The sequence below is a fragment of the Pipistrellus hanaki genome, assembly GCF_964339955.1.
Source record: "Pipistrellus hanaki genome assembly, chromosome: 2".
Classification (NCBI taxonomy): domain Eukaryota; kingdom Metazoa; phylum Chordata; class Mammalia; order Chiroptera; family Vespertilionidae; genus Pipistrellus; species Pipistrellus hanaki.
The window spans coordinates 129,468,463-129,490,477 of record NC_140504.1 but is presented as its reverse complement, the minus strand read 5'-3'; positions in this window follow the sequence as shown (position 1 = coordinate 129,490,477).

The window sequence follows — 22,015 nt, the reverse complement described above, 5'->3', positions numbered from 1 at the left end:
ACACTCCATCCCCTCCCTTTCCCCCCCTTCAACCCCCCCGCCCCCCCCCACACACACATACACAGGAGGAAATATCAGATGACTATTCTCTGAAAAATTAACAAGGTATATTCCAGGATGCTGAGATTGAGGCTAATTTTTTTTCTTCCTTGTGCATTTCTGTAATTTTTTAAACATTCTATAAAGGCCAAGTGTTTATTTGCTTAAAACAAGATTATACATATAACTAATTATAAATAATTTACATATATTTCTGCATTACAAACTTCCAATAGGAAAATTTAAAATATATTTTACAGTTATTAGTAATGAAACGAAAATTGTATATCATTTCAATTTTATAATACATTTAAAAAATTTTTTAATGTTATGTTGGTTTTATGTAAGAATATTGCATTTTAAATAAAATGATTTACAATGGAGCCTCACATTTAAATTGAGGATAAAAAGGCAGCCAGAGGAATGGATCCAGAAGATCTTGCAAAATAATGGAATCAAGGCAGAAAGAAAGATCCTAAATCAGAAGGTGGGTGTATCTGGAGAAGATTAAGGTTGTAGCAAATCCCATACAATCCAAGTATGTGATAGTCCTTGTAAGGAAAACCATCACTATAAATAAACTAGAGGCCCTGTGCATGAAATTCGTGTAAGAGTTGGCCTTCCTTCCCCCAGCTGCTGACACCCAGGACTCAGGCTTCCCTCACAGCCCCGGCTTCTTCCAGAAGGACATCCAGTCTAATTAGCATATTATGCTCTTATTATCTAGAATTCTAGTCCCCCATTTTTTTTTAATTTAATTATTTTTATTTTTTTTTGCAGAGTCTCAATTTGGTTCAGATGCCCATCTTCCCAAGTGCCAAGTTGATCTAAGCTATGTCTGATGGTTTCCTTCCTCTTGTCATTGACTTTTTTAAAAAAATTTATTTCAGAGAGGAAGAGAGAGAGAAACATAATGATGAGAGAGAATCATAAATAGGCTGCCTTCCGCATGTCCCTCACCAGGGACTGAGCCCACAACATGGGCATGTGCTTGGACCAGGAATACAACTGTAATCTCCTGGTTTATAGATCTACACTCCACCACTGAGCTTGGCATCATTGACTCTTTTAAGCAATCTCTGCCATGGGACCTAAGGGCAATTCTGTGGGGATATTCTACAATAGATAGATGCAGATTTTTCCCTCCTGATGAGGTGTAAATAAAATAAACCAACTATTGAAAGGCATAAAAGAACAACCAAGGCAGACAGGATCTGAGTGGTCAAAATTCTGGAGAGAATCCTGGAAAGATGCCCACACTTGCCTCTAGCTCTATCCATGAATAGTGTGGGGAGTATAGCTGGAGTAAATGGAGAACAGGGACCATCTCACTGGGTGGGGAAAAGTTGGAGTTTTCTATTTCCATTGGATGAACAGATAGAGGCTGAAGTTTGGGGTCCAACAAGATTGAAAATTCTTGGTACAGTTGAGACTCCCAAGGACTCTACCATGGAAATAAGAACAAACCATGAAAAGGTCACACCTAAAAAAGCCTAAAACCCACCTTTCACTAGATCACATTGATTTGAAAATACCAGTATTCTATCTGCCTTCCAGACAGAGTTAAATATCTTTGGTTGAACATATCATCAACCAGTGCCTGACAATTTTTCATACACAATGTCTGACAATCAATAAAAATTTGGCCAGTATACGAAAAAAAATTTTTTTAACAGTATATAAACAAATGGGGTCAAATGGCAAAAACCAAAAGAAGAGACAATATATATAGACCTAACGGTGACTTTTAAAAAAGAATGTAAAAGTAACTCTGATTAACATAGTTAAGAAAATCAAGATAAATGAAGAATTTATTTCATCAGAAAAATTATGGGAATCTTACAGGGGGTATAAGGTACTGGTAATGTTCTATATCTTGATCTGTGTGGTGATTAACTAGGTGTTATGAAAAAAAAATCTATTATTAAGCTGAACATTTAAGATGTGTGTATTTACATCACACTTTTTGTTGTTGTTGTTGTTGTTACTTTTCACTTGAGGATATTTTCCCATTGATTTTTAGTGAGAATAGAAGGGAGAGGTGAGAGAGAGAGAGAGAGAGAGAGAGAGAGAGAGAGAGAGAGAGAGAGAGAGAGAGAGGAACAATGATGTGAGAGAGACACATCGAATCGTTGTTTCCTGCACATGCCCTGATAGGAGCCAGTGATTGAGCCTGTAATCTAGGTATGTGCCCTGGACCGGAATCAAACCTGAGACCCTTCAGTTTACAGCCAAGGCTCTATCCTCTGAGCCAAACTGGTTAGGACTGTACCTTATACTTTTTAAGAGATTAAGTTAAAAAAAAAAAAAGAAGTGCTAAAGAGAGAGAGTCCTCTTTGCTGTACAACAAGCATCAAACCTTCACATGTGATCCTTCAAATTAATGTAATTCCCTCATCAGGAAGGAAGACGCTATTGGTGTGATGAAGATGGCAAAGTTGAAAGTTTGAAATTACGTAGGTCCAAATGTTAAAACCAGTACCCAACAGGCACCAACCAATCAGAATGCACACACATTGTTAATCAGTTTGTGTGATTCAACAGGTGTTTTCCATTCTTTCTAAAGATATGGAACCACTCAACTATGTCAGAATAGTCCTACTATAATGTTAAAAGAGTAGGGTTTAAATTCTAGATTTTCCACATATTAGATTACATATAATATTTGTGCAATCTTTAACAAATTATTAAACTCTTCTTGCCTGAGTTGCCTTATCTCAAGCAGGGGACATACCATGAGGTTTAAATAAAAGAATGCATGAGTTAATAATACATGTTAAGATTGTAGAGAATACTTGGGACTTGGTTCCTGTTATTTCTTAAATTAAGTATTACTATTCTCATTTATGAAATTTTCCCAAGTGAAATAGTAAACCCCTTCCTTTTTAGGTTTTGATTGGGGTTTTCTGTTATTTGCCACAACCATCCCAATGCATTCATATGACCTCCAATAATGACAGGAATATTAGGCAATAGGCCATTTGCCTTAAGGCAAAAATCCTTTCTGGATGAATAATTTTCTAAAGATTCTCTTAGGCTAGTTCTTTCCCCTTCTCTCTCCCCAGAATGAACCTGAACACAGGTGTACTGCTTCCACTTATCTGCCATATTTCAACGATGATGCATGCACTCTATTCACATTTAGAACATTGCAACGTCCTGGCCATCCGGGTGCAGGGGTGCCTGTCCTTTAGAAGACAGCAGCAGAGCTGCGCAACGTTTCCCCAGCCCGGCACCGCCCCTCTCGAGGGGTCACGCCAACGGGGTTCCATGTTGCTCTCAGTTGCTGCCTATGGCTACCAATACCCACCCACAGTGTTCCTTTTCTAAGTCTTGGTTTTAAATGGCCACTTCTATGGAATTCCACTTCCAGAATTCCTAAGAATATCATCCCAAGACAATCAATTAAGCAAACAAAAGCTATGTGCAGGAAGATGTTTATTGTAGAGTTTTCATAATAGTAAAAATTTGAAAATAATCTGAAGTTACAATAACAAGAAAATAGTTAAGTAAACGATGATCAGTTATGCAGTGGAATATTTTGTAGTCATAAAAAGGCTAGCTATAGAGATATACAGCAATGAGGAAAATAGTTACAGGATACTGCATTTTATAAACAGGATATAAAATTGTATAAAGAGAGCAAAATATGTTTGCAAAAATACATAGAGGAAAAATATTTTTTAAAAGTATACAAAAGTGTGACCATGTTAGGGGATGGTCATTCTTTTTTTCTCTGTATAAATAATTCTCTATAATAGAAGTATATTCAATTTATTAGTGGAAATTTTACAAATTAAATTAATTTAAAATAAATATGATTTTAATATATGATATCATTTGAAAATATAAAATTAAAAGCCAAAAAATTAAAATAAGGTTATGTGTAATCTGAGCATCTCATGTAACTCTCTATCAGATCCCTAAATTCTATGCTATAAATTGACCTGGAATTAATTTTAGTCATAACCCAAATCTCTTGAATGTGGTCAAGAAACAGGTAAAGATAAAAAGTAAAAGGATTCTAGCAAGAAAAAAATGAATATCACAGCTTGGGCACTCTAGTCAGAGCTCCTATTAAAGGCCAGTTAGGCCCATTCTTGCCACAGTTCTACAAGCTAGAATTTTTAGGCCCATAGCACACGAGAAGCAGGAAATTAAAAAGTGATGGAGTTGCAAAAAGTGACATCTGCCAGCCTGACAGTATAGTCCAGAAGTAGAGAAAACCACCCCAAAGTGCACCAAAACATTTTGAAAATTATTTACTATTGGTGCCAAACATAACTATATTCCAGTATTTTATATGGCAGTTGGCTCTAACAATTACACGGGAGCCCTAAATAGCAAGATACTTAGTACCTTCCTTGGGATGCTGTCTACTCAAAGGACCATATGGAATATACATTTTAGAAAGATTACACTTAATGTGGCTTCTTTTAAAAATATATATCTTTGTATTTGTTTTGCTTTATAACACACACACACACACACACACACACTCACACACTTCTGCAAGGAATTGCTCACAGGCAATAGATGAGAAGTTATACTTGAACTTTCCCCCCAAAAGTGGCAATTTATTGAAGCAACCTCTCTTCAAATTTCCCTCATTTTGCTCTGTTACTAAGGAAGCACTAAAAGAACATTTCCAGCCTCAAGGCTTGCAATGTGTCCTTTTGTCTCCTATCCTTTCCCTCCTCCACCCAAGCCTTTTCCCCTCTCACTCCTCCCCTCCACCAGCTTATCACAGACTTGGGCTGCAGCAGTCTCCGGAGAATTAACATTGAGATACGTAAATGTCAGTTTCTATTATAGTTAACTAGGAACTCTTGGGCCAGGCAAGCACCCTTAGCCCTGGGAGATGCTTTCCACAGGGTCTGGGCTGCCTGCAGATCGCAACAGTCAGGCTGTTTGGAAAGTTTTAAGGTTGTTTGCTTTAGTGGATTTGTTCCAAGTGAGGCACATGTTTTTCAAATATGAATGCCAAAGATAACAAAAAATGCAAAGGAGAGGGGAAAGGGAGACCTCTCCAGAATATACTGGTCGACTCGGATAAGACTTACTAAACATCGGAATGTTCAAGGGCGCTTGGCCCTCCACCACGTTTGGAATGACCCAGAAACACTGAGGTCAGAAACAATGTACATAATCACTTGGAAGACAGGGATGTGGGGCCCTTGAAAGTGTTTTACATCTTCTTGTTGCTTGGGGCAAAGGCCACTGCGTTATCCTGTTCTTTAGGCTGTTTATAGCTATCTTGGAGTGGGCTTTGTTGACAATTTTGTTTCCAAGTAATTTTCTAAAAACATCCTAATTACTGTTCCCTGTCATTAGTTTCTGTAATTTGTTTTCAGGGCCAATGGTCAGCACTGTAATTGTGTTTAGAACACTGAATGGGTTTGCACCATCATTTACTGCACTGCCCTGTTAAGCTTACTTCTGCTTCTTGAACCTACTTTAGATTAAAAAGAGTACGCTATTTACATCTTTAAAGGAGATAAGAAAAGATTATTATTTTGTATTATTCAAATTTAGCGTTTACATAGCACTTTGATTTCCTGAGGCACTACAGCCATTTATTAATTACCCAGCCCTGGAGCTCTAAGCCATTTGGAGTCTCTGTGATTTCCAGATAAGCCACCAGACTGGGAAGGAGAGTTGGCTGGTGAGAGCTTCCTCCCTTCCTGTCAGGGTTCCCACCCTTTTTCCAGGCCACCCCACCCACCTGGGATCTGCACAGGCTGGCTTCATTGCTGTGTTTGAAGATTTGTGTTTGATGTTCTCTGAATGTGTGTATAGAATACATTCCAAAGTCACATATAAATTATTTTTGGATTATTTCATGTTTTGGGTTTTCCCTATTATGATACACTTCCATGCAATCATTTCCCCAATATCACTTAAACCTGTATTGAGATTCCATCTATGTCAGATAGTGAGCAAGGTTCTGGCGAGAGGAGAGCTACCATTTCCCCATGCAGATAGTTAAGAAAACAAGGGAAAATGCTGTCAGGTGAGGTGTGACGGCATCTGACGAAAGTAGCATGGGAGAACCGGTGGGATTGTTTCTTCTTGGAAGGGCAGCAATGGTGTTTTCTGAGCTGAACTTGGAAACTCCAGTGTGTCCATTGGGTGGGAAATGGATAGGGAAGGATAAAGAAGACATGGAGATAAATAGACTTTTTCCCGGGAGACAAAACAACATGGAAAATAGAACTCAGGAGGAGAGAAAGTCACTTGTCTGCCCTGATTAGAGGTTTGTTGCAAGGAATGATGGAAAATGAGACAGTAAAAATGACAAAGAGGATAGTTTTGAATTTTCTGATGGCCACAGTGGACTGGTCCAATGAATTGATGTCTCTCCAGTTGGACTACAAGCAATTAGAAATAGCCAGAAATACAGAGAAAGCAATAGATATAGCTGTATACACTGTACAGGAGAAAGTTATACAGACATTAATTATATGAATGAAAAACCAGTGACCAACCAACCAAGAGAATCAAAGCAAGACCAAGAGAATGGGCTATAGGAAGGAAAATTGATAATTAAGTGAGGGATAAGTTATACTGAACAATGTTGAAAGCAACAAGATTGAAGAGAGTTTTCTGATTTTATATTAATAGATAAAGTATATATTAACTAACATGGGCTTTACTGACTCATTTGTTCACTTATTTATAGGTAATTAGAGGACTTAATACTCTGAGTTTCAAATTTTAATTACTCATAGTTTTCTCTGTGCCTGCTCCCTTCTATCTCCACCCTGTACTCTATCCCAGATTTGTGCCAGGCTCCATTTCATGACTACTTCCTCAGGAAACCCAATCACATCAATGATATTGTGACTTTTGCAGTTTATAGAGATGTGTGGGATGTTGGGAGTGTGGGTCATATTAAACCCTTTTATGATTCCCTCTCCTCAGCATCAACCTGCTTCTAAAGCCTTCCTCTGACTCAGAAAACTCTCCTTCATGACAAGTGGCCCTCCCCACTGGCTCAGACTGTAGACACTGCATACGTGGCCTCTGATCCACAATCTTGGTATATAATGATACAAAATATGATAATAAAGTAGGAGGAAGTACCATTTTTTGAGCATCTACTATGTGCCCCTCCCCAAACTAAGAGCTCACCCACATTACCTCATCTGTCTCTCAACTCTGTAAGGCAGGTATTATTAAGGAAACAGAAACAGAGAGGTAAGTGATGTGTCCAAAGTAATCCAAATTCTAAGAGGTAGATGATAAGTCCCCAAAGTGTGCTGTCTTCACAAAGTGTCACATTAATATTGTCTTCAGCCATTCAATGCTAAAGACACATTGTCCTAGGCATCCTCTGTATAAGAATGAAATAGTATGTATGGGGGGGGGGGGCAATGTTAAAATATGTACACAGATAATAATTTAATTAAAAAAAAAAAGTTGAAAAAAAAAAAAAAAAAGAATGAAATAGGCCACAATGCAATTTTAAGTACAGAAACCTTAGCTATTCATAATGAAAACTTAGTGATTGGGTTATCCTATCTAATAAAGAGGGAGTATGCTAATTGATCCTCAAACCATCACAAAGATGGCAGTGCCCATGGCCAATAAGGAGGGAATATGCTAATTGACTGTCACACCCTCAAAGATGGTGGTGCTCACAGCCACAAGATGGCAGCACCCAGTCTCCTCAGCTCCACCCAGGCAGTAGGTGCGAGGCAAGGCTGGGCCTGCCCCCAGGTGGGCCCAGCCACTCCACATGCCTGCCTTCAGAGTCTCCCAGTCCACTCAGCCCCCCAGCTGCCCAGGGCCAGCTGAGGCTTGCATTGCCAGCAGTGGCAGCAGCAGAAGTGTGATGGGGTGTCACCTTCCCCTGATCACCAGGTCACCTCCCACCCCTGAGGGCTCCTTGACTGAGTGACCCCCCTCCAGTGCATGAATTTTCATGCACCGGGTGCCTGGTTAATATAGAAGTTAATAACTCTGTGATAATTAAAATGATGGTTCTTCAAATATGGAGCCTTTTAATTCTATCTCTTTTTTTTAAATCATCACCCTAGGATATGTTTTTTAAATTGATTTTCAGAGAGAGAGGAGGGTAGAGGGAGAAAAAAATAAACAACAACACATAGACATGAGAGAGAAACATCAATCAGTTGCCTCCTGTATACTGTCTGACCGGGGATCAAACCCACAAACTAGATATGTGCCCTGATCAGAAATTGAACCCACAGATTTTTGTTGGAGGGGAGGATACTCCAGCCAACTGAACCTCCTGTCCAGGGCTCATTCTTTACACCTTTTGGTGAAAATCTTTCCAAAAGGTACTAGACACTTTAGTGCATTGCCAGCTAACAGAATACAGTGAACTTCATCTGACTGCTTCTAGGAGGTTTGCATTTTAGACACTGAAAGCATTGGTCATTATATCCAGTGTAATTGTGAGGCCACCAGGATCAATGCCTTTACAGCAGTAGGGGGTTCTTACATGGGTTTTCACTAACTGCCACACCTCCACCTACTGTGGGTTGAATCTTGTCCCCCCAAAATTTACAGGCTGAAGTCCTCATATCTAATAGCTTAGAATATGACCTGATTTGGAGACAGGGCCTTTACAGAGGTAGTTAAGTTAAAATGAGGTCATATGGTGGGTCCTAATGCAATATGATTGGCGTCCTTATAAAAGAGGAAATTTGGACACAGAGACACTCACAGAGGGAAGACACAGGGAGAAGACTGCCATCTGCATGCCAAGGAGAGAGTCCTGGACTCTCTCTCACAGCCCTGAGGAGGAACCAACCCTGCTGACACCTCAATCATTGACATCCCAGTCTCCAGAGTTATGAGACAATACATTTCTGTTGTTTAAGCTACCCAGTGGATAGTACTTTGTTCCTGCAGCCTTTGCCAACTAATATACCCCACCCCCAGGGCCATGATGGTTGGAATTCCCTCTGCCTTCCTCAGATTCACCAACATGAATAGGAACCAAGAGAACTGATGGGGCTTTGATGAGTTGCCACATTTTGCACAAAGTACAAAATAAGGACCTGCCCTAAAGTAGTTTCCTTTGAGTTAATCTGTTCAAATGATTGGATTTATAAGAAGAAGCACCTGAATATTACTTTCCCTGAATTAAAAAAAAAAAAAAAAGAAAAGAAAAAGAAATGAGTTACTTTAGAGTCTGTGACACTTCAGTCTGACCCACCCTGTGGCAGGGCTGATGCTAACGCAGATGGGCCCTCGGGTAAGCCTCCTGGAGCCCCAGTAGTATTCCAAATGGATCTGAAAACAAGTACATGCAGCTTCCTGTTTAAGATGTGTAAATAGACTGGCAGCCAAGGCAGCAGCCCCTGGTCTATCCCTTTTTAAAGTAATTTTCAAGACAAGCTCAAACAGAACTCTCACAGTTGGTTACTAGAGGAGTTAATGACTCCAAGCTCAAAAGCAATGACTTTTTGGAATTATCCATTTGACAAAAGTCTCCCTAAGGCGACACTTTTTACCCCCCTGCCGGCTCCCCTCGTTGAAGTTAGAGACTATGTATTAATCAGTGGAAGCTGGCTCTCAGGAAGCACTAACCCTTGTCTTTTTTTCTTGAGAATTCCGAGTTCACATTGGAGGACAAGCCATTCTAAATCACCTGGAAGCTTCTCGTTAGGCAAACGGAACGCTTCCTAGTAAATATTTTCTCCAGTTTACTCAAGCTCAGGTCTTTCCATTGCAGGGGGACTGACTTGCTAGGAAGGCAGTTGGTTGCCTGCGTGAGATGATTAAAGTTCACAGAAATGCACTCCTCTCCAAGGCTTTTTCTTCACCGGCTTGTTGCACATGTCTGAATTTTACAACAAATACATCAATTTTAAAGTTAATTATGGGCTTTAAAATGCATCAAAATGTAATATCCCTGGAAGAAGTAACTTCTGGTTCCTACCGGAACCCACTTACACGGGTGGGGGCCCAGCAGAAACAGATCCTAAGGGCGGTACCGCGCCCGGGAGCAGGAGGCTGAGCTGCGCTGGGAGCTCTGGGCCTCTGGCGGCAGAAGACCTCACCATGCCGCGTCCCGCCGGGAGAGGGCTGGCAGGTAAATCACGGCTGGCATCTCTCTTATGAACAGGATTGAGCTTCCTCCTGTTGGCAGTCAACTACAAATAGTTTCTAGTTCACGGGTACTACCTGGGAAAAAAATACATTATTGGATGAACTGGTAACATTTTAAGTTGCTTACACATTAGTAAGAATTAGGTTTTTGTGTACAATTTTCCATGTGATCAAAATGATGCCAGCTGGGGCCTACCTGGGTAGAGTCACCAAATAGGAAAAAAAGGGGAATCTGAAGACAAGCTTCTAGCCTCCGGAACTGTGGGGAAATACATTTCTAGTGTTTAGGATGTGTGAATAAACCGGCAGCCTTCCAGTTTGTGGTACTCGGTTATGGCAACCCTAGCAAACTAATCCATTTGCCTTGCTTCAGTCTCTGTGTGAAGCTCTACAAACGATTGGAAGTGCCTTTTCTCAAATATTTTGCTGCTCTTTGTGGTGAACTACAACTATTAATTCAGTCCACATTCCATCCTCTGGGAACACTCACACGTATATTAAACTCTATCTGTTAAGTCTTGTTCTTGATAAGACACTCGGGTGAGTAACTCAGCCCACCATTGAAAACATATACCGAGGGGAGATGATGAGATAGTTCTAAAGCGACTTCATGTAAGTTCAAATGTAAGGAGATGGGGATGATGATAGTTAGTACTCAATGCTTACCAGGTGCCAGCACTTTTAATGCAAAGACTCGATTCCTATGGAAGTTCTATGATTTGAAATTTAATGCGCACTAATAAAGTAGTTACTATTCTCTTCACAGATGAGAAAGGTGAGGCATAGAGAAATTCTGAAACTTCTTTATGATCACACAAGTAACAACTGAAAAAGAGGGATTTAAAACCCAGCAGTTGGACTCAAGAGACTGAGTTTATAATCCCTGTTATTCTGCCAAGACATTTAATTTTAGCAATAGAAAAAACAAATTTGGAACCCTACCTCACAATATATAAAAATGGATTAAAGACCTAAATGTAATAACAAATTAGAAAACTCTGAGAAGAACAAACAGATATAAATATATATTTTTTTAAACCTGGGATTAGGCAATGGATTATTAGACGTGATACCAAAGGCATAAACAACAAAAGAAAAATTAAATAAGTTGGACTTTGTTAAAATTAAAAACTTTTGTGTTTTAAAGGACAATGTCAAGACAGTGAAAAGACAATCCTCACAGTAGGAGGAAATATTTGTAAATCAGATATCACAAAAGGCTCTAGTATCCAGAAAGTAGAAAGATCTCTTAAAACTCAACAACAGCCCTAGCTGGTTTGGCTCAGTGGATAGAGCATTGGCCTGCGGACTGAAGGTTTGATTCTGGTCAAGGGCACATGCCTGGCTTGCAGACTCGATCCCTAGGGGATGTGCAGGAGGCAGCCAATCAATGACAATCTCTCATCATTGATGTTTCTATCTCTCTTTCCCTCTCCCTTCATTTCTAAAATCAATGAAAATATATTTCAAAACAAACAAACAGAAAAGCTCAACAACAAAAAGACAAACAACCTAATATAAAAATGTGCAAAGGACCTGAATAGACATTTCTCCAAAGAAAATATGCAACAGCAACAAGCACATGTAAAGATGATAAATATCATTACTCATTTAGGAAATGCAAATCAAAACCACAATGAGATATCATCTCATACCCATCAGGGTAGCTTTAATTAATGAGGAAAATTAAAAACCCAATAGCAAGTTGTGGAGAAATTAAAACTTCATACATTACTGGTGGGAATACAAGGAGGTACAGCTGTTGTAGAAAACAGTTTGGCAATTCTTCATAAAGTTAAACATAGTTACTACATAAACCAACCAATTTTATTCCTAAGTACCTGTGTGAGAGAATTGAAAACATATTTCCACACAAAAACTTATTGAGTATTCATAGTAGTTTTATTCATAATAGTCAGAAAGTAGAAGCAAACTAAGTGTTCAAAACTGATGAAAATATGATATATATGTGTGTGTGTGTGTGTACATATATATATATATATATATATTTTCATACTATTGAATAAAATTAACCATAAAAAAGAATTAATTACTTACACATCTGTAACACAGATGAACCTTGAAAACAATATGCTTCGTGAAAAAAGCCAGACACAGAAGGCCACTTATTGCCAAAACCGTTTGGTTCAGTGGATAGAGCATCGGCCTGCAGACTGAAAGGTCCCAGGTTCGATTCTAGTCAAGGGCATGTACCTTGGTTGTGGGCACATCCCCAGTAGGAGGTGTGCAGGAGGCAGTTGATCAATGTTTCTCTCTCATCGATGTTTCTAACTCTCTATCTCTCTCCCTTCCTCTCTGTAAAAAATCAATAAAATATATTTTATAAAAAGACTAGGCAAATTTATAGAGACAGGAAGCAGATTATTGGTTGCCAAAGCCTGAGGCCCTGAGGAGGAATGGGGTTAGGGTTTCTTTTGGGGACAGTAAAAATCTGAGGGTTGCACAACTTTGTGAATATACTAAAAACTGAGGAATTGTGTATTTTAAAAAGGTGAATTTAATGGTATATGAATTATAGCCCTCTAAAAATTTCATGACCCTCAAATAAATTTACCCAAGATAAAAATAAATAATTTTAGATGTACTTTATTTGTTTGTTAGAAAGTGCCTTTTCAAAAACAAAAAGTTTGTCCCTTGCCATTAATATATGTGCACATCTTACTTAATAATAGACAAACATGTAAATTGACCATACCTCTGCTACACCCACAGCCAATCAGAGTGAGTATGCAAATTAGAAGGCCAAAGATGGCAGCCACCCAGCAGCTCCAGGCTCAGAGTGGCCAGGGGAGCAGGATGGCTGCTATGAGAGGGAGGGCAGGGGTGAAGGATGCCACAGAAAAGACAAAAATGGCAGACTCTAGGCCTGGTTCCTGAGTGCCAGAGGAAAACGGATGCTGGAAATAAGGGAAAGGAAGGCCTATTGTGCGAATCTCATGCAATGGGTCTCTAGTTAAAAATAATTCTGTGTTAAAGTAGAGGAACCAAGAGAGAAGGGAGTCACAGAAACCAAGTGAAAATACTATTTAAGAAGGAGGGGGTGTAAAATGATACTGCCAGGCTGACAGTTCAAGTATAATAAACACTAGTATGTAATTATTGTATTATAAAGGTACCGCTCATTGGTGACCCTAAAAACACTGAGTACAGTAGGGAAAGCCTGAATGAAATAGAATCAAGAGAAAATATTTGGCTACATAAATCCAAATATATCCACATGCCCTCAATAAAGCGTACAGATCAATAGAAGAGCAAATTAAACCACACTTAATTCATTCTCCAACACAACGAGAAGACAGAGAATACTGCAAATATCAAATTACAAAAATGTGACAATTATCTATCAGAAGCATGTCAGACATCACTTTAGTTAAGAGCGATGCTGTAACCAAAAATGTAACATGGATATAGTTATAAGGGCTCATCCAAAAACCCCAAAGCAAATTCTACAAAACTGCTAGCCTGTACTCTTCAAATATGTAGTATAGTTGAATAAAAATCATGTAAAAATGAGGAACTTGTCCAGATGAAAATAAATCCAATGCATTGATCCAGAATTGGGTCCTGGAATGGAAAAAAGAAATACCTATAAAAGGCATTAGAGAGTCAATTGGCAAAATTTGGATATAGACTGCAGACCACAAAATAGTAATTTATGATGTTAAATTTCCTTTTTCTGATAATCATATTGTGGTTATACAAGAGAATGTCTTCATTCTTAGCAAATGAACATTGAAGCCTTTTGAGATAAAAGAAGATAATGTCATTAAAAATATAATAATTATTTTAAAGCTCCAAAGGTAACTTCCAAAATGACTTAACATAGCTCTCACAATACTGATCATATGGTTCTATGGGCAGAGTTGGAGAAAGCTTCTAAGTTGTTTTGTGGAAAAAGGAAATTTCAACCTTGCTTTGGATTAAGACATCCCCAAAATAATACAGAACTACAACTAACAAGATTCCACATAGATTTTAAAGAGCTCAGTAAGTTCTAGTAAGATTTACAGATATTGAAACTGCAGAGCTTTGGTTCTAATTTTAAGAAAGATAGCTGTGTTACTTATTTGAGCCAGGAGGATTGTCTGAAATTCTGGCCACCTCACTTGAGTTTCTGTTCATTTTACAATCTGATGTGCATGGAAAATGCTGATGATCAGTTATCTTGGTCTTGGTTCTAATTAAGGAAGACTGGTAAAACAGAGGGCCCAGAAATCCCTTTAATTGCCTTAGAGTTCAACAACCCATGTTTCATGTAATCAAATGTGCTTATGCTTTTTGCACAGACATTCAATATGCCACATTGATAGGGCTGTATGGTCCCACCCGGGCTTTTTCTCTTTTGACTCTGCCCCTGATCAAAGACTTTGGGCAAGTTTCTTAATCTCTTTGAACGTGAGTTTTTCTACTTGTAAACTGAGCAAAATAATATTTCATTTGCAGGGGATTTGCCAATATTCAACAAGATAACAAATTCTAAGTGCCTGGCATCTATGCCATTACATTAGGTGCCTCCTGCTGCTGTTGGTGGTGACCATGAGTGATGCAAGGATCCCCAGTGTGCTACATCCCTGCAGACCTAAGCATTCCAACACAGGGCTAGCTGTGAAGTAGATCCTAAAGAAATACATGTGAGTTGATTAGATATTTCCTACTGGGAACCACACGGATCAAAAACAATTGTCTTTTGATTTGTTGTCTCTTCCCAAATGACAACCCACCCTTGAGCTTCACCTGTCCCCCTTAACTAGCAAATGTGCCTTCTCCATTCATAACTGCTGGCTGCAGGAAGGCTGCTCTAGAACATTATTTCCTTTTGATTATATTTTCCCCATCTAAGAACATTCCCCATCTAAGAACATCTAAGAACATTCTGCATTTTGCCAAACGGCGTAATCTGGAAGAACGAACTACAAGTCTGAATGAAAAGACCTAATTGGGTTGCAGCCATCGCTGGCGAAGTTGTAGACCTTGTTTAAAATTATTATTTTAACTGGCCAAATGCCTTTTGTTCCCAGATCAATAATCTTTGCATTATGCCTGAAACTGATGTTATTTTCACTTATATCCTATATTTCACCAGATTTTTTTTTTTTTTTTTAAAGCACACGCTTAATTTCAGGAGCCAAATTGTGGTGAGTTTTTCAATTTCCTATTTCAGAGGCATAAGTTTTTTTGTTTTGTTTTGTTTATTTATTTTTCCAGAGAGAAAAGGAAAGAGAGAGAGAGAAATGGAAACATCAGTGATGAGAAAGTATCATTGATCAGCTGCCTCCTGTATGCTCCACAGTGGGGATTAAGCCCACAACCCAGGCATGTGCCCTAACTGGTAATTGAAGCATGACATCCTGGTTCATAGGTTAATGCTCAACCACTGAGCCCCATGGGCAGGGCAGAGGCCTAAGCTTTTAAAAAGAAATCTATCCAATTCGGTTTTAGTTTTTTCAGCCCTTCCATCTAAGCAGCTACTTTCATTGGCAAAAGAAAGCAATATTTGGTTACTGTTCACTTGTTTCAGAGGAACTTGTTCCTGTTTAAACCATACATACTAACATTAGCAAAGAATGCAATATTTTGGGGCCAAATCAGTTTCAACAGTTGAATTGGGATCTTAGATTAGATTGAATTATATACAACAGACACAGGCTAATGCTTCCCTTCCCTCACAAATTCTAAATTACTACAAAGGCTATAAGTAAAGACTTAAGCTAAAGTCAAAGCATTAAATGGAAGTGTTATTTTTGCAATGGATATTTAATAAAATACAGTTTTGAAACCATCCAGGTAATTCTCAAATGTTCGCTATTAATTAACTGGGCTATTAAAAACCTAAACTAATCCCCAAACTTTATGTTTGCCTCCTCCAAGTTAAAATTAGAATCCATCCTTGGTAACCAGAGAAATAATTTATTGGTTGCCATGCTTTTCTCTCTGTTACCCTCTCACCTCCAAGTCCCTAAATAGCCAAAAGTCAAGAATATGTTAATCCCTGACCCAAGGGCAAGTTCATTTATAGCTTGTAAAACTAGCATCTGAAAAGCTGCAGCGGACTGCAATTCCACGAAGATTTCTGAGGAAGAGACAGAATAGTAGGTCAATTGAGGGGGCTTCAGTTAACATGTCACCATGGGGCCCACCCTGGGCCAGTCAGCCCAGTGCCTGCCCCACTGAGGGACATTTGTGTGAGAGGATGTAATGGCCCTCGGATGTTAATGCTTCTCCCCAGCTTCCTCTCAACAGCATGTTATTGATTTATTGTCTGTATATTTGTCTAAACCCTAAAGCTATTTATCTCCTCACCAGGATAACAAGTTCTATATGTACCCAATATACTACATAAAAATAAAACTTTTTTATTTTCCCCTTAAACTAGCTCTTTTAAGCTTCAAAAAGATTCTGAGACTCGGGGAACAAGTTTGTACACAGATTTTCCCCTATCTTTCATGATTTTATGAACTTTCATCAGTCCCCTTCAGCTTTAGTCTTTTATCGCCAATACTTTCATCCCAGCAAGCATCAAGAAAGCAGTAGGAGAGGAGATGGTGAACTGTGAGGGGGAGGAGCTGGAATGAAAGGCACTTGGTTGGGGGTCTGGGAGAAGGATGAAGGCTTAAAGGCTTGGCCATCACACAAGAAAAGGATTCTGGTAAAATGCCAGTGATAACTTGGAAGAAAGTTCTTCACATTAATTTCTTTGGCGTTTGCAAATGGTGTCCAATGAAAGATACAGGCTAAACCTATTGTTACACATGCTTATATGTTTAAAAATAGAGTTTTGCTATAAATAAAGACTTCCAAGCCACATGTATTAAAAGCTCATTGACAAAAAGGTTCCTATTACATGATTACATTTATAGGAAATATCCAGAATAGGTAAATCCATAGAGACAGAGGGATAGGATTTACCTACTCTATTCCCATAGAATAGAAAACAGATTAATGGTTGCCAGGGGTTGGGGTGATGTGAAGTATGTGGAGTGACTACTAAGTGGGTATGGGGTTTCCTTTTGGGTAGATGAAAGTGTTTGGAAACTGGAAAGAGGTGATGATTGGACAATATTGTGAATTTACAAAATACCACTAAAGTATACTTGAAAATAGTTAATTTTATATTATGTGAAGTTAAACTCAATAAATAATAACTCTGTGTCAATATAAATACATATTCAACTTAACCAATATTTGAGTGCCAACTGCCACATTACAATTTTTGGGGATTCATCAATGAAAAAAATAAACTTATTCCAGCTCTTATGGAGCTCATATAAATTATCCATGAACATAACATAGTTTGAGAATCTTTGTAATAGGAAAAGCACAAACATCTGTGAAAAGGATGTTTAACTTAGATTTAGAGGATCATTGAAGGTTTCCTACAAAACTAACACGTAAATGAAATTTAAAGGCTCCAGTTATTCAACACATGTGTTCTAAGCAATTAGAATGTACCAGTCACTGATACAGGTCCTAGGAATACTGCAGTCAACAAAAGGAAGTCCTGTCCTCATAAACCTACACTGCTGTAGTGAGAGACAAAGGAAACAAGTAAGTATAAAAGTACAAGTGATGAATGCCACAGAGAAAAATAACAGGATTGGCAGGTAGAGAGGTTCGGGGAGGGGGGAGGGGATGAAGGGAGAAAGAGGAAGGAAAGGTCCAAGTACTGCTTTAGTTGAGTAAAGGGCTCTCTCACTGGAAAGCTGACGTTTGAGCAGAAATTCAGTGTTAGTGAGAGAGGAAGCCAGAATGCTAACTGGGGAACCATCAGTCTGGGCAGGTCGTGGCAAGTGCAAACACCCGGATGCAGAAGAATTCTTGGTGGGCTCGAGGAAAAACGGGACAATGACCCTGGAACAACTGTGAGTGCGAGGAAGAGGGACAGGAAATGCAATTGAAAAGGATCACGTGTGGCCTTAGTTTGATTCTAAGAGGGGAAGACTTTGGGTGATTTTAAGCAGAGTAGTGATTTAAAAGGACCTCTCTAGCTGCTATACTAAGATAACAGAATATAAAGGCACAGATGAGGAGTAGGAAGATGAGTTAGGAAACTGTGGCATTTAACCAGACAACAGATGGGGGAGGTGTGGGTGGGGCTGGGAGGTCTTAGGCCAGATATAGACATGTAGGCAGTAAGAAATGACTAAATTCTGGGTAGGTGTTCTTTGAAGGTGGAGCCAACAATTTCACTGATGGCTTGGATGTGATGAGATGGGAGATGAGACGATACCCAGGGATTTGGCCCAATTGAAGGGAAGAGCAGAACTGACATTTGCTGAGAAGGGAAAGGTTGCGGGAAGAACAGCTTTACCAGATAGAAATCAGGACTTAAGTTCTGCACATGTTGGGTTTGAAATGCCTGTGGGACATCCAAGTGCTGACTTTGAATAAGAAGCAGTTCAGGTAGAAGTCTGGACTGGGAGTCAACAGCAATTTGGGAAATGTCAGCAAGCAGACAGAATTTAAGCCATGAAATGGAGTGAGATTACCTAGGAGTTAGTTACCCAATATTTGGAAGTCAACTAAAAAAAAAAAATAGCCCTAAGTCTTACACTAAACATATCATTTATGTGGGGAAGGAAGCAGTCATTACAGAGCTTAGAAACTCAGCAGGCATTTATATGCCAGATCCAGTTTTCACCAGACATCTCAAAATGGTCCAGGAACGAGAGTCAACACATATGTACAGACAGGAAAGACAGCATGTCTCTGAAGACAGATGGGAGCTGATTTGAAAGGGAGAGGCCTGACAGTCACTGATCACAGCTTGCTTGCCACACTGCCTCCTCTCCTCTTCACGTTTCAGGTACTTAACAAGAGCAGCATACTCAAGAAAGCTGGAAGCATGGAATGGATTGCCCATGAGTTTATCCCATTTGTTTCATTTCATTATTTTTAATTTTTTAACTTTTAATTTCTTTATTGATTTTAATGGCTCTTTAAAATATGTATTTTATTGATTTTTTTACAGAGAGGAAGGGAGAGAGATAGAGAGTTAGAAACATCGATGAGAGAGAAACATCGACCAGCTGCCTCCTGCACATCCCCCTTGACTGGAATAGAACCTGGGACCCTTCAGTCTGCAGGACGATGCTCTATCCACTGAGCCAAAGTGGTTTTGGCTTAATGGCTTTTTTTTTTTTTTTTTTTTTTTTAAGAGAGAGAGAGAACCAACAATGTTAGAAACATTGATTGGTTGCCTCCCATCTCCCTTGACAGGGGATTGAACCTGCAACCTGGGTATGTGCCCTGATTGGAATCCAACCAGCAACCTTTTGGTGCATGGGACAACATTCAACCAACTAAGCCACACTGGCTCGAACTCATTATGTTGATTGAATAAACATTTCTACAAAGACAATTGAAGGAATTTTCAGAATATACAGCATGAGAACCCTTTGAACAGAGGTCCTCTCTAACATGTACCTGATGATCAAATATAGCTTTGCAACATGATGCTAATGCCTATTCTCATAAAGTGTCCAAGAATAGTTATGTATGGTTACCCTACAGGTTGTTGTTGGTTTGCCTTACCAATTTTTCTTTGGCTCTCACTCACCCAAATTCCCCATTCTAAGCCCAGAACTCACATTTACTGGTAAGCTTATTGCTGTTAGTTTCTGCATTTCATAATCTCTGAGGTAACACTCGGTTCAATTTGCTGACACACTTAACCTGACCAAAATTACTTGGGCAAAGAGCTCTCTAAGAACCATTGATTACATTTATTCCTTTCCTGGGGCAAAAAAAGCTCCCATTTCCTTTGAGCCAAGATCCTTCTTTTCAGAGCAGATGTAGTTCCCAGCAAAGCTACCCAAAACTCTACTATTGCCAGTGGTTAGTGGACACTCACAGCATGGTCTGCTCTGAGAGCCAAGAGTATAAACAGAGGGATTTGGTGGCCTCTGCCTGGTACGATTTAAGGACAGTGGTAAGGCTCCCTTCCAGAACTTTCTCCCAGACTACCCGAGCCCTGCTGCAGGAAACTCCACCACCAGGGAATTGTTTCTTCACATTAAGCATTGCCTTCTAGAAAACATTCTTCAAAGAGATATATTTAATTCAGTTGGTGGTCAAGAGGCAAGAGGCTAGGAGATAGAAACAAAAAGAGGAAAAAGGAAGAGAGATGAAATAAAGGCGGAACATAAGCCTTTATGCTGAGAGTTTTATTAAAGGCCACATTGCAACATTAGTGCAAATAGAGTAGGTAACAATTGTGAGAGTGTGACTTTAGTGTGGCCCAAAGCCACAGACACATGCCTAAGATGGTCTTATTATTTACTTACAGGAAAGCTTAATAAGTAAGTGCAGATTCAACCTGACATAATTGGCCTACTAATTCCTTAAAAATTATTGGTTTCTTTGGAACATTGAGGTTCTCAATTGTGGGCATTTTTGCCCCACTCTCCCAGAGGTTATTGGCAATATCTGGAGATATTTTTGGTTGTCACAATTTGGGGGAGGGGGTTTGCTACTGGCAATGAGTGGGTAGAGGCCAAAAATGCTGCTAAGCATTCTAAAATGCACCGGAAGGCCTCTTCCCAAAAAGAATGATCTAGCCCAAAATGTTGGTTGTGCCATAGTTGAGAAACTCTGCTTTAGGATTATAGGCAAGTGGCCAGGGTTGAAGAAATAAAGGAAGCATAATGTAGCAATTTCCAGTTATGCCTTGCACAGAACCATAGCTATAAAGCATGGATGCAAAAAATAGTGCTTAAATGTTATTCACCTTCAGAAATTCATTGTTATGTTCAGCCCCACACAGTCTGCTACTTGGAGAATTGGATTTTGGTCCCTACATTTGATCTTCATCAAAATCTCAGTAACCAGAAAGAGAATGTGAGGCGTTTTAGTCAATTCATTTTAAGAAACTCTGGCCCATTGTTACAGTGATATCTCTAATCAGAATCTCCATGGGAGAAAATTTCCTATAAATCAGTCACTCAACATGTCTTGATGAGTGGCAAGAATGCCTCAGTTCCCAGTTTGTAATTGTTCAGAGAGATACTACGTGAGTCCATCTTCTCCTTGGCCTCCTCTACATTTATTTTCCCTCTGATGGAAGTAATTCCCTCCTACCAGCTCAGTGTGCCCCTTTCAGTCACCTGTTCACCTTCTTCTTTATGCCATTCCCTCCTTCCCCAAGAGCAAGGGCTGGTGACTAAGAGCTGGTAGAGAAAGGCCTGCCATAGAAACATCAATGATGAGGGAGAATCGTTGATTGGCTGACTCCTTCATGCTCCCTTTCTGGGGATTGAGCTCACAACCTGGGCATTTGCCCTGACCAGGAATTGAATGGTCTTTATTGATTGATGAACTTTAAGAGCAACTCACCCACAGAAAAGATTGCCTCATAGCGTATTTGTGGAATAAAAGGGTTTCTCCTTCTACCATCTACTTTGGCAAAGCCACTACAGACTTTAAAAGCAGTAGAGAGATATAAGGTGAGGGCAAACCAAAACCGGAAATTTCACTAAGCCTATTACATTGTCTGAAGGTAACTTTGATTGAGTCTTAAAAACTCGTTTGGGAAAGGAGAGAGATGTTATAATAGGTAAATGCTAAGGAGGGACCCAACGCTGTGTGCCTTTGTTACCTAACACCCCCTCCTCACTTAGGGACAACCCGCCAACTTCGCCAACTTGGGAGTAGATTTTTTCAATCTTTCCTGAACCGGAATCAACCATATCCTTAAGCCTCTGCTGGTAATCCTCTCCCTGCAGGCTTTCCTCTGGTTTCTGACAATCAATCAATCAAGCAAGCAAGTAAGCAACCGATCAATCAAGTCTTCCCCTTACCACCAAGGCTTCTAGACTCCTATTCCATATCTTTTGCACAGACCTACTAGAACCTGCATTAATATTAGAAGACA